Below are 12,267 nucleotides of genomic sequence, written 5' to 3'. Positions count from 1 at the left end.
GCGCCCAGAGTAAACCGGGTTGAGGAACAAGGGCCCTCGGCTCCCTCCCCTCTCCCCGGACTCTCCTCTCTCCTGCTCTTTCTGTCTCCCTCTGTCCCCTGCCCCGTCCCACCCCCCCCCCCCCCGGAAAGCGGGCAAGGGGCTCTCCAGTTGCTGGAATAAGAATGGGTGGCAGAGGCGAGTGATGGATGGCTGTTTTTGAGTAACTGTCACCATCCAGATAAGATGAGGGCTAACAGATTCCCTTTCCCTCATCCCACATAATGTGCCATTTTCGTTTCAGTGCTGCTTACAGCCCTCAGTGCCAGGCCTTTCTATTCTTGTCTGAATAGTCAATGGAACGTTCCAGGCCTGATAAGAGGAGCGGCCTCCGTTACTTGGCAACGGGCTGGAGCAGAGGGCTGTGATGGGGAGATTAGCTGCCACAGATAAATGCCTTTTTTTCATTCCCTGTGCTTATCTTTGGACCCACAGCCGACTGCCACCAAACATGACAGCCCGCGGAGATTTGGGTGGGTCTGAGCTCTCGACAGGAGGTTTGCGAGTACCCCTCACGCCGGCACTCGGGTGGTCCCCCATCCCCCAGCCAGGTCCCTGTCCAGAGAGCCGACTTCCTGGGGATGCTTGAGTGTGGCCAGGACCTGGAGGTTCCGGATCGGCCATAGCTCCCCTGACAGGAAGCAAGGAGCCGCGCTCAGTCATTAGCGGATGGCAGGGTCCCTCCGTGTTATGTCCAAGGAAAGAAGGGACAACAGTGTGAAACCCCCAGAGCAGTGCCGATGTGTCTGTCCAGTTCTGGGTCAAGGGCAGAAAACCAGAATAACCCTCGCTTTGGGACAGAGTCACCACAAGTGAGGACAGCCACCTGCCTGCAGCAGAGCTGTGCAAATGGGCACACGCGTTGGTGGTTTAGATTGTGCTTTTTCATCCTGCAAACTGCGTCTTTCTCCCAGTAAATGCCTTTCGCGTCGATGAAATCCCTCAGCGTCCCACTGCTTGGGGAGAGCATCTTCCTACAACAGGCCACTGACCTCTGGATTGTAAAGCTGGAAGAGGTGTTTCAGATTATCTGGCTCCAGCCTGTAATTTTCACAAACAACCCAAACCAAACAAACACCCTAACCCCTAAAGACTGGGGAGGCTCAGCAAGCAGGTGAAGGTCACCTCATCCGGGTGGCCGCAGAGCGGGCTCCTCCAGGCCAGTCTCCGGAAGGTGCTTTCTGTTTCATGGGAGAAGTCTCAGCACCCTGAGAGCCCAGACTGCCCGATGTTGCTCCGGCACTGCTGGCTGGGTCCCAACCCTGCAGCTGCTTCAACATTGTACTTAGAAGTGAATAATGTCCAGCCAGGATCTTTTCAGGATTGTTTACACAGCCCAATGCAATGTGTTATCTTTTGACTCTGACCTCACGTTTTATTGTGTTGTTTCTATTGAAGGAAACTGTGGATGCTAGAATATCCTAGGCAGGGCCGAGCGGGCATGGTGGCCACGGGCGTTGTCTTGGTGGGGAGTGGGGGTATGGGGGCAACCCCCAGTGGGCTGTCCGATCCCTCACTGCCTTAATTTTCTGGTCTATGAAGCAACAAGGGCCTGAATAAATACCCACGCTATCATTCTCTTCAGCTCCCAGCAAAAACCCCTGCCTATTTCTGAAATCACAAGGTGTGATTTGCCTCACCTGCTCTCAGGTTGCCTCGGGATGAGTGTCCTGTAGGTGGCCGGGCCGGTCCATCCGTTTCAGGAAACAGAGCAGAGGACTGGCAGAGCCACATGGCCCGAGATGGTGGAAAGCAGTCAGGAAGGTTAATGTGTCCGTTGGAAAATTTATTGCTGTGCTCACCTAGGCGGTGATCTTAAGAGGCGAGCTTTCTTTTCAGGAAAGGCTATTTTAAGGCTCAGTGTGATCTGTTTTTGCCGATCAACATTGTGCCGGGGATTGCCGACACCGGCCCACCCCAGCCTCTCCCCCTGGAAAAGCTCTGGGGCCCAGGACTTCCTATCTGAGTGCTCCAAACCCTGCAGCTGTCAGGCCTCCTCTTCAGGGGTCAGAGGTCAACAAGAAGTTAAAATGCAGCGGTGCACGAGTGGCGGTGTCGTGTAGACCTAATCCTGCTAGGTGTGCAGACCTAAACGCGCTGCAGAAGGAGAAGGAGCCGTTCCAGGGGCGGCTGCAGCGCATCACAGCAGACCGTGGGGTCAGTGCGAGAAGTGCCTTCAGACACCTGCTCGGGGCTGGGAAGCACGCACAGCTCCTCTTCTCAACGCTGAACGTCCCCCGCCTGGGGCTCCTGGCTGTCTCCCCCGGCCTGAGTTTAAAGCACTGGATATGAAGGCTCCTGGGTGGTGCAGCAGACCATCCCTGAGATACGTGTGAGTTCTGGAGGCTGATTCCAGTGGGTTTGATTGCTGTCTGAACGGGTCTCCAGAGCCAGGTCCCAGCGTTCACATGTGAGAGGGGCACATGCAGTCCAGTGAGCCGAGGGCCACGCTGGGAGAGGGGCCGGGCAGCCAGCACCCACGTGGAGCGGACAGAAGTCTTGGCCTGTGTGGGTCAGGTAAGCAAGCGGCTCAGCAGGCCAGAGTTTACCTTCAGCCGGGCCTCCTGCCCCCTGCAGACCGGTACCTTCTGGGGCCTCCTGGCCCCTGCAGACCGGTGCCTTCTGGGGCCTGTCCTGTCCCGGGACTTTCTCAGGGAGGCACAGAACGCCCGGGTCCACTTGGCTGTGCACCTTTGTTGACAGAGTCCTGGGCTCTGGCCCTGTGACCTTCTGAAATGGACAGGTGTGGGAGCTGGTAAGGCACAACCCAGCTCAGGCCTGAGACCAGGGGACGGTGTCTTCCGTGGGTTTGTGGGTTCCTGTGTCACTTCAGCATGATCCATTGGCTGACAGAAGACACTGGTGAACAGAGGGGTGTTTGAGGGAAGGACGATTCCAGTAAGGCCCTGGCACGAAGCAGGCACGTGACTTCTCACCAGCGGAGTCTCAGATTCCCGTGGGTTCTCTTCTCCCCAGCGCCTCGCAAATGCCACTGGCGTCCACTCTGTGCATCCCAGCTGTGAGCCTTCGGCTTGTCGTTTGTGCTGAAGTTAAGGAAAAAGGAAAGTGTCGCTGCCAGCAGCACAGCCTCTCATTCTCTTTCTGGGTGGATTCTATCTGGGGACTCTCTGGTTTTCACTTTTACTTATCCTAGAGCTAGCAGAGTCTGGTTTCCCACATGTGTATGCAATTCCAAATTCTTGTGTGACATTTCAACCAACACTCCAAAGAGTTTCTTGTATTAAATTCCAGGTAGTGTAATTTGTGTTCAAAACCCAGATGCACAGTGTTGCGAGCAGTTACTTAACAATATGATGTGTAAGCATGTTGATGGGAGGGGGTGCACTTGTTGAGGGGTAGGCACGAAACGGCCCTACCTCACTGTGACTGGAGCCACCGCTCCCCTGTGGAACCAAGAGTCCTTGTAGCAAGGCAGCCTGACCTCGTGCTTTCCAGGTACTTGCAGTTCTGAAGACAGCCTCGTGCCTGCTAGAAGCCCCCTCCCCCGCAGACCGATGGCTCCTCCCATGCAGGTGTGGAAGAGCAGTCAGGAGACCCCTCGGTCCGGGGCCTCACAGCCATCCTCAGCTGGATAGCGATAGTAGAGCGCCCTGGCCTTGCCTCCTCCAGAAAGCCCTCCCTGATCAGCGTTGACTTTCTCTAGCAGACCAGGCCTGTCTCTGGGCCTTTGCTTCCAGGAACTCAGGTCCTGGTGACCTCTTGATGCCCGTGTGTGTCTCATCAGATGTGAGGGGGTGGTGTTTCCCTGAATCCAAACGGCTGGGCCTGGTTTGTGGACAGAGTGGGCGCCAGATGAATGCTCACTGGTCTGGACTAAATGAAAGTTGAACTAATTCTGATGACCGGAAGTGCCCATGTGCCCCAATGAAAACCCGTCACCCAAACGTGACTGTGTTGTGACCCCAGCAGCAGCTGTAACCGACCTCAGGAGTCCATGCAGCTCCTCTCCCACCTCCCGGTGGAGATGGCCCCTGCCTCGCGGGACACCGTTAACATCTATCCACATCCTCATTGCTCGCTGAGAGTGCCCTGCTTTGTTGTATTCTTTTATTTTTGAATTGCTCTTTGTTAAATTTTAAATTGAGGGAAAATATATATAATTTAAAATTTGCCATGTTAAGCTTTTTTTTTTTAATGTTTATTTATTTTTGAGAGAAAGTGCAAGTGGGGGAGGGAGAGAGAGAGAGAGAGAGAGAGAGAGAGAGAGGAGAGAGAGAGAAGGAGACACCGATTCTGAAGCAGGCTCCAGGCTCCGAGCTGTCAGCAGTGAGCCTGATGCGGGGCTTGAACCCACAAACTGTGAGATCATGACCTGAGCCGAAGTCGGACGCTTAACCGACTGAGCCACCCAGGGCCCCCATGGTAACCCTTATTAAGTGTACAATTCAGTGGCAGTAAGGACACTAGCATCGTCATGCAGCCAGTACCACCTTTCCTCTCCAGAACTCTGACATTGTGGGCACATTTGTGATACATGGTAACTATCAGGTGCTTTGCCTTTGAATTGATCTCACTGGGAAACATGGAGGCAGCTGAGCAGCGAAGAGTGTTCCTGCCCCTTGTCTCTCGTCAGCCTCGAGCAGGACTGGGAATGTCCAAGCTGTGCGTGGGCGGACCCCCGTGTCTGAGCAAGCAGGGCCGGCTTGAGTGTCTGAAGGGGCAGCCCCAGCATGGTCTGTGGATCGCGGTGTAATCAGGGTAGTTCACAGTTGCCAAAAGTCAGAATCTCCTGCTCACGCCCGTCCCCATTGTGCACCTGGGCTCCAGGCTACCGGAAGGAGCTCTGGGAGGCAGGTGGGGCGCCAACCCCATGGCCAGTGTAGGGATGGCACAGCCTTGGAAGGGCCCTGGACTTGCGGTGTGGCTGTGGGTGGCTTGTCGTGGTGCAGACTCCAAACTGTTGCTGTAGGGGCACCTGGGTGGCTTAGTCGGTTTAAACGTTCCGACTTCAGCTCAGGTCATTATCTCACGGTTCATGGAGTTGGAGCTCTGCGTCGGGCTCTGTGCTGACAGCTCGGAGCCTGGAGCCTGCTTGGGATTCTGTGTCTCCCTCTCTCTCTGCCCCATCCCCTGCTATTGTGCTCAACTTGCTGTCTCTCAAAAAAACAAAAACAAAACAAATAAACATTAAATCTGTTGCTGGTATCTGTTGGCTGCAAAACAGCCATGTGCTGTTCCGTCTCCTCCCTCCTCAAACTCCCAGTGGTGTTTCTTTCTTTTCTTCCGATGTGGCTCAGGTGACCAAACCGGTTGAAGATACCTGGTTGGCTTTCCCCTGCCCTGGCCTGTGCCGTCACAGCTGCACAAGGACGGCATGTTAGTAATAAAGGATGTGCAGACTCTAGGCCAGCCTGCCATTACTGTGTGACCCTCGGCAGGTCACACAACCTCTCTGGGCCCTCGTTTTCCCAACAGTGAAAGGAGACCATGACAGTTGAGACCATGGCCAGGTGTCCTGGGATTAACTGAGTTGCGTGGTAGGAGTGGTACTGGCACATCATAACTGCATGTAACACAGTTAGCTCTTACATCCAGAGTTGACAAACAGGGGACCCCAGGGAATTTGTTAATGGTTCAGAACAAGACATCACATCACTGCAGTGTAACTATTTTTCTACGTCAGAAACTGGGACATGTGTACGGAAAGGAAGCTAATGCTCAGGTTGTGGGTGATGACGGCCAGAAGGCGCAAGGGGAAACCATGACGGAAGAGGCCAGCAGGGCTCGCAGGCGTCACGGATGCACGCTGTTTGGCGTTTTGAGACCTTGGGCTCCTGCCTCTCTCTGCCTCAGTTTTCCAGCTGGTGTAAAATGGGATGGTGGTGTTCTATCAGAGTGTGGCGGGGGTTTAGAGTTCTTGCACAATAAAGGCTTAGGAAAGTGCTTGGGGCATAAGCGCTCAGTGGCAGTGAGGGACCGGTTTTATTTATTCTTATTGCCGTCTTCACATGTTCACCACTGCCCAGCCTGGCTACCAGCCTGGGGCTTAGAGCCACATTTACCTTCCCAGACCGTACCACACTCCTCAGGCGATGGGAGAAGTTGGTCCCCAGTATTCACAGAAGGGTGGCAGAGCGTCGTCACTCCCGAGCTTGAGGATCCGAGGCTGACTCGCACGCTTCCGGACAGCCGGGCCCCTCTGTCTGTCCCCGGCCATGCCGTGCACAGAGGCGTCCCTGGGGTCTGATGGGCAGGTCCTTCCTACATGGCCTGTGGACACCCTGAACAGCATGGCGGGGGGAGGATAAGCTTCTAACTTGGGAGGAGGGGAGAGAGATTAGGGTCCTACAGGGACAACAGAGGGGAGGCCAGAAAAAAGGAAAGGGTGCTTTAGCTTGGAACCGCATGACACTGGAGGGCGGGGGCTTTTACGCTAGCCTGCCTGAAAGGTTGGGTGCAGGCATCTGTCTGCAAGTGAGGGGGGGGTGTCCCCTTGGCCTGGTTGTGGCCAGGCAGTCCCCAGTGTGCATGGATGGGTGTAGAAGTCTGTGCACATGTGTGTGCAAGCATGCGAGCTTGTGTGGGTGTCTACATGTGCATGTCACTGACGTCCCCTGCATCCCTGGGGGAACACCAAGCACCATCTCCAAACTAGGGTCCAGGCAGCTCTGTGGATATGGTTTTTGGCCTGTCTGGGCTTCCCAGGAGCTCCCCCCACCAACTGTCCCTGTGAGGATCCTGTGCTGTGGGGAGGTGACCACCAGGGGTCGCTGTTGCTGCTTCATCTGCTGCCACCTCGGTGCCAAGTTTGATGCAGGGTGGGGGTGAACCAGAACCCGTTTTACAAAGGTAATGTACTTCCTAGATGGCAGGCTTATGGGTGCTCCAGATACAGCAGGTACACCCCACCGTGGGCTCAGGGACTGGGTGCCCCAAAACACATCTCTCTGAGCCCGTGTGCCGTTTCTGAGCACTGGGTTAAATTCCTGGAACGTCCCAGGAGGGACCTTGTGGTCAAACCCCTTACCACTTCCTGTGTTTCCCCTGCAAGCCCCGGGAGCTGCTTTAGACAGACCCCTGTTCCTTTTTTTTCCTTGTCAATAGGGTTGACCCAGCCATTTCACAAGGTGCATGAATGCATTTATTGTTACTGTATGCAGTATTTTGAGAAACTAAATGTATGTCACAGGCCATCGTTTCTATGATTCTGGAAAGAGGCGAGGCTGATCCCTGGGCTAGACCCCTGAAAGCTCTTGTTTTTACACCTGCAAGGAGATCTGCATACGGATGATTTACTGTATGTTTTCTCTCCTGCCCATAATTATTTTAATGCCACCTCTGGCACACCCTCACTTGCAAAGACTTTATAACTGTGACACCTTTTCTGCCGATCCCTTCTAGCTCCAAAATCAAGAATATTGTTCTTAGGGTTTCCAGCGAACAAGATAATACGTTTGCACATGCATATTATTTCCATGAATAAACATTTACACAAATATTGAACAGGTATGTGCTTTGCAATAATTTCTAAACGTGCCCTAACTAATTATCCCACTCTGAAATCTAATAAGGTGATCACATTGTGTTGTGAATTACCTAGTCTCATTATCTCTTCCCAAAGAAATAATGAAGAAATGTAAAAAAGATGCATAAAAAATAAAAAACAGGGACAGACAGAAAAATAAGAGAGGATTGAATATGATGGGTGCAAAGAAAATGGTTACTTCCTTAAAAAAAAATACCGCCAGAGCCTGCACAACAAGATCAGAGATTGTGACGAGAACAGCCGGTGACAACAAGAGGGTAGAAGGTAGAGGGTGGGTGGGTCCTGTCCTGGGGTCTGGGGGATTCCTTCCCTGTCTGGGCCTTTACGAAGAGACACCGACGATGCTATGAGGGACGTTTCTCAGCAGGTGTACAATGTAGACTCCACAGGCTTTTTTTCAGGATGCCCTTTAGTGCAAGCCTGAGGTGAATTGCGTGACGGACGCTGAGCAGAGATGGTTCTCTCCAAGAGAGACCTAAGCCCACCTGTTCAAGCCCACAGCCGCTTGGTAGTCTGACCTGCTGGTCTGGCTCATTCTCTGAGAGGCCTGCCCTCTGCAGTCCCCAGAGCCACAGCATCCTGAGAGTAAAGGCCAGCATCTCTGAACATGAACATGCCTTCCCCAGAGCAGAGGTCCTCCACGTGTGCGGCCGGGGATGGATGAGCTGGGGGAGGACCAGTGCTCTGAGCCTGCGCGGAGTTAGAGGGGAAGGAGGTGCCGTGTTTGCTGAGAGCACGGAGGAGCACCGCCTCATTTGCGGGCTCCACCACGAGCCCCCTGGGTTTGTTCTCAGCGATCCCTGGTCCTGCCTCCAGCCGGGTCATGTGCTGGGACTTGTGCACTTCTAAATCAGTGTGAGTTCCAGCGAATTAGGATTCTAGTTGACGGTGGTATACATTTCTGTGGGCATCTCAGCTTTTCAAAAGTGTTTCTTTGTTTTGAGAGAGCGAGAGCGAGCAGGGGAAAGGCAGAGCGGGAGAGGGAGAGAGACTCCCAGGCAGACTCCACACTATCAGCACAGAGGCTGACACGGGACTCGAACCCATAAACTGTGAGATCATGACCTGAGCTGAAATTGAGACGCTTAACCGACTGAGCTGCTCAGGCGCCACTCAGCTTTTTTTTCAGGCAAGTGGAAAAACACCAGTTAATCGGTCACAAATATTTATTGAACCTACAGTGGGTGCAGAGTAGTGTCAGATATGGGAGCTCTAAGAGGCGTAGCTCTGGTGCCTGCCTTCCAGGAGCCCATGGTGCCTGGAGGTGAGAGGAGAATGTCAGTGCCAGAGGGATGTGGAGATGTGTGTGCACACAGGTGTGCGCACGTGTGTCCTATGCAGCCTGGGGACATGCACAGCCCCACAGACCGAGGGAGTAGTGAATTCTGGAACGCCGGTCCAGGAGGAGGGCACAGCCACAGGCCTGCATCAGTGTTCAGGGGACAGTGATGTTGATGAGTGAAAATGACTTCTTCCTGTGGGAATAATGCTCCAAGGAATACTGGTTAAAACAAAGGCACAGACATTATGAACAAGCTGTTTTTTTCACATTCTTCAAAAAAAAAAAAAAAAAAACCCAGCAAAGAAATCATCAAGGTCTCTCTTTCTAACAGGAGAAACCCACTGCCCAGTTGTAGTTGGCCATCTGGTCAGTGACACTCAGCTGGGACAGCAGCAGCTATTTTCCGAGGATTGCAAACCTCCCTTGTTTTCTGTTTAAAAGCGTGTAGTCTCTGGTTTCCAGAAGCAGTGGAGACCCAGTCTTCTGCTCTGCAAAATGAGGAGGGGGATTGTCATCTCAGAAATTTGGTCTTGGGGACAGCCGTCAGCACGTTTGGGGATTTTAAGCACAGCCCATGATTCTGTGGTTGCTGTGGTTACTGCCCACAGAGGTCTGGGAGGTGGCCTCCCCATGGAAGGATGCAGTGTCACTTGATTGGGGGCCATTGGGTCACCTCTCCCAGCTGGCAGCAAGACAGCTTTGTTTCTGCTTTGGAAAAACACATGTTCCATGGGATGTCCCTCGGAATATTTCCTTGAACCCCAGAGGCTTTCTGTGCCGTGAACTCGTGGAAGGGGCTGGCCTACAGCTGGGTGGCATTGGTGTCCTACGGGTTCACCTCTGAAAAGACTGTGGATCTGTCCTGCTCTCTTACTTCTATGGTGACCCTCCTCGCTGAGCCACCCTCCCCTGGACAGGCAGCTCACCCCTTGGCTCCTGGCAAAATGCAAAACCTGCCTGGAAGGTGCCAGAAGCTCCTGGAGGAGGGCTGAACCTCTCCGTGCCCTCAGGCTCTGCACGCACCGCTGACTTGCTCCGCATCTGGGAGCTCAGTGCCTTGGTCCCAGAGCTCTAGCGACCGGACGCTTCCTGTCCTCCACAGAGCCTGCTCCCCTGCCTAGATGTCCCTGCCAGCCCTAGGTAGGCAGCCCCTTTCTGTAAATGTTGGAGCCCAACCGGCTGCTACTTTCCTGGGGTCTTTATGTGTCGGATGAGGTCAGTGCCCCGTCTTTGTGCCGCCCCGGAGCATGTCCCTCTGTAGCCTGTACCACAGTTACAAGTGAGTAGTTTGTGTGTCCACTTCTGCCCCGGATGTATGTCCCACCGCTATCCCACCTGTCCAGCAGGGGGGACATCAGAGCAGGGCGTGCGTTTCCTGAGGTTGGAGGGTGAGGCCGAGCAGTGTGGGCAGGGACGGAATCCACTCCTTAGGATGGGGAGGGCACTGCAGATACACAGCATTACGGGGCTGGAAATTAGGAGAAGGTGTGGATGAGAGTGTACACACAGTCATCCAGAGGAAACAGAGAAAAAGGTAGTGAAGTTGTTTATTGAGAAATAAATAAGGAAATCAGGTTTCTGGTAGGGAGGTATTAACATATCTGTTTCCTAGATGAATTTATGATGTTGGAATGGCTGTATCCTTGGGTTCTCACACAGTGTGGCCGCTAGACAAATGGCAGGGCTGTCTATGTGTATACGTGTATGGACATACACACAGCACACATGTCACGTGTACACAACACACATGCAAAGGCATGTGCACGTAACACTTGTAGACGCACATGCAAACACATACACGTGGACACAAGCACACACAGTATACACACATGTAGATGCACATATGTACACACACCAACACGTGTGTCTGCACAGTACTGTGTAGCTAAAAATAAATCTGTGTATAAATTGGACCTATAGAGTTCACACCAGTGTGGTTCAAGGGTCAACTGTATATGCCATTCTGGAAAAGACACAACTTTGGAGACCGTAAAATGGTCAATGGTTGCCAGGGGTGAGAGGCGTGGAGGGGTGAACAGGGGGAGCACAGAGGATTTTCAGGGCAGTGACACTACCCTGCGTGACACTATAATGGTGAGCACGTGCCGCTGTGCTTTTGTCCAAACCCATCGGTGTACAACACCGAGAATGACCCTGATGTGAACTACAGACTTTGGGTGATAAAGAGGCATCACTGTAGGCTCATTGGTTGTGGCAAATGTACCACTCAGGCTGGGGGCTGTTGGTTTGCATACGTGAGGGCAGGAGGTATATGGGGACTCTCTGTACCTGCCCTTCAACTTTGCTGTGAACCTAAAACTGCTTTAAAAAATAAAGTTTATTTAAAGGATAAAGTTTAAAGAAATGTACTGGGGAAAGGTCTGTCCTGCCTCATCAGCAAGGCTGTAGTCTAGGGGCAAAGAGAATCAATGGTTGGTTTAGTTTCAACATTTAAATCATTGAAACCAAATGACTAGCTAAAACTAAACCTAATTTTAAAAGCACAAAAATACTATGTATTATATTATATATACGTGTTTTAAGTATATAGTCGAGAGAGAGATTTCAAGAAAATCCAATAATTATTTTTCCAAGAATATATTTACCACGTTGTGTGGCACAAACCAACTTTCAAGGGTGAAGCCATTTATACTTCAGAGGGACTTAATTTACTTGGGATGTTCCAAAATAGATAGGAAATGTCTTTGGCCATTTTTCACTGATGAGGACCTTAGCAGGTCACGACGCTCAACTGTAAAATGTGGGGTCAGCCCATCTTAATGCTCCTCCCAGTCTCTACATGTTACAATTCTACTTTCGAGATACTCCATTTGTAAAGTAAAATGAGAGTTTCAGGTACATTATAGAGAGTTCTTAGCTTTTCTCTTAGCCTCCGTCTCCTCCCTGCCCCCCTCGTCCTTCCCCACATGAACACGCCATCCACAGGCACAGGGTTCTTCGCACAAGGCAAAATCAAAAGAACGGGGACACTTGCTGTCTGTGTTCACGTGGAGCAGATTGCCTGTCCCACTGGGTAGTGGCAGGGAGATGAGACCCTCCCTCCAAGAGAACTGTGACTGGGAATCACTGTGGCCGGAGATGGCCGTTGTGTTAAGTGAGTCACTCAGACAGAGGGGCGGTGCCATAGGGTGGAGGTGACCCGCAGAGCTCCGCACGGCCGAGGTGACCCACAGAGGTGACCGGCAGAGGTGCCCAGTAGAGCCCTGTGCGGGGGGCGGGGCCGGCAGAGGGTCTGACTTTTTCTGCATGGCCGTGGTGTGCCCGGAATGAGCAGCTGTGCCGGCTGTGTCCCCTGCTGTGCAAAGTCCCATAGAAATCCACGACATGCTCTCCATACTTAGGATGATTTTCTGCCGAGCACAGAGCGCCATCCGTCTTAAGCACATATGGGACATCAGACCCGTAATCACTGAGTCAA

At 52.7% G+C, this 12,267-nt stretch overlaps 1 protein-coding gene across 1 annotated transcript in view; it reads left to right on the top strand.

The window, feature by feature from the left end:
- PTPRN2 (protein tyrosine phosphatase receptor type N2) overlaps positions 1 to 12,267 on the top strand; it is a 768,343-nt gene that overhangs the window by 212,941 nt on the left and 543,135 nt on the right.

This window comes from Lynx canadensis, chromosome A2, assembly GCF_007474595.2.
Source record: "Lynx canadensis isolate LIC74 chromosome A2, mLynCan4.pri.v2, whole genome shotgun sequence".
NCBI lineage: Eukaryota > Metazoa > Chordata > Mammalia > Carnivora > Felidae > Lynx > Lynx canadensis.
This window is presented reverse-complemented; position numbering and strand designations above follow the sequence as displayed.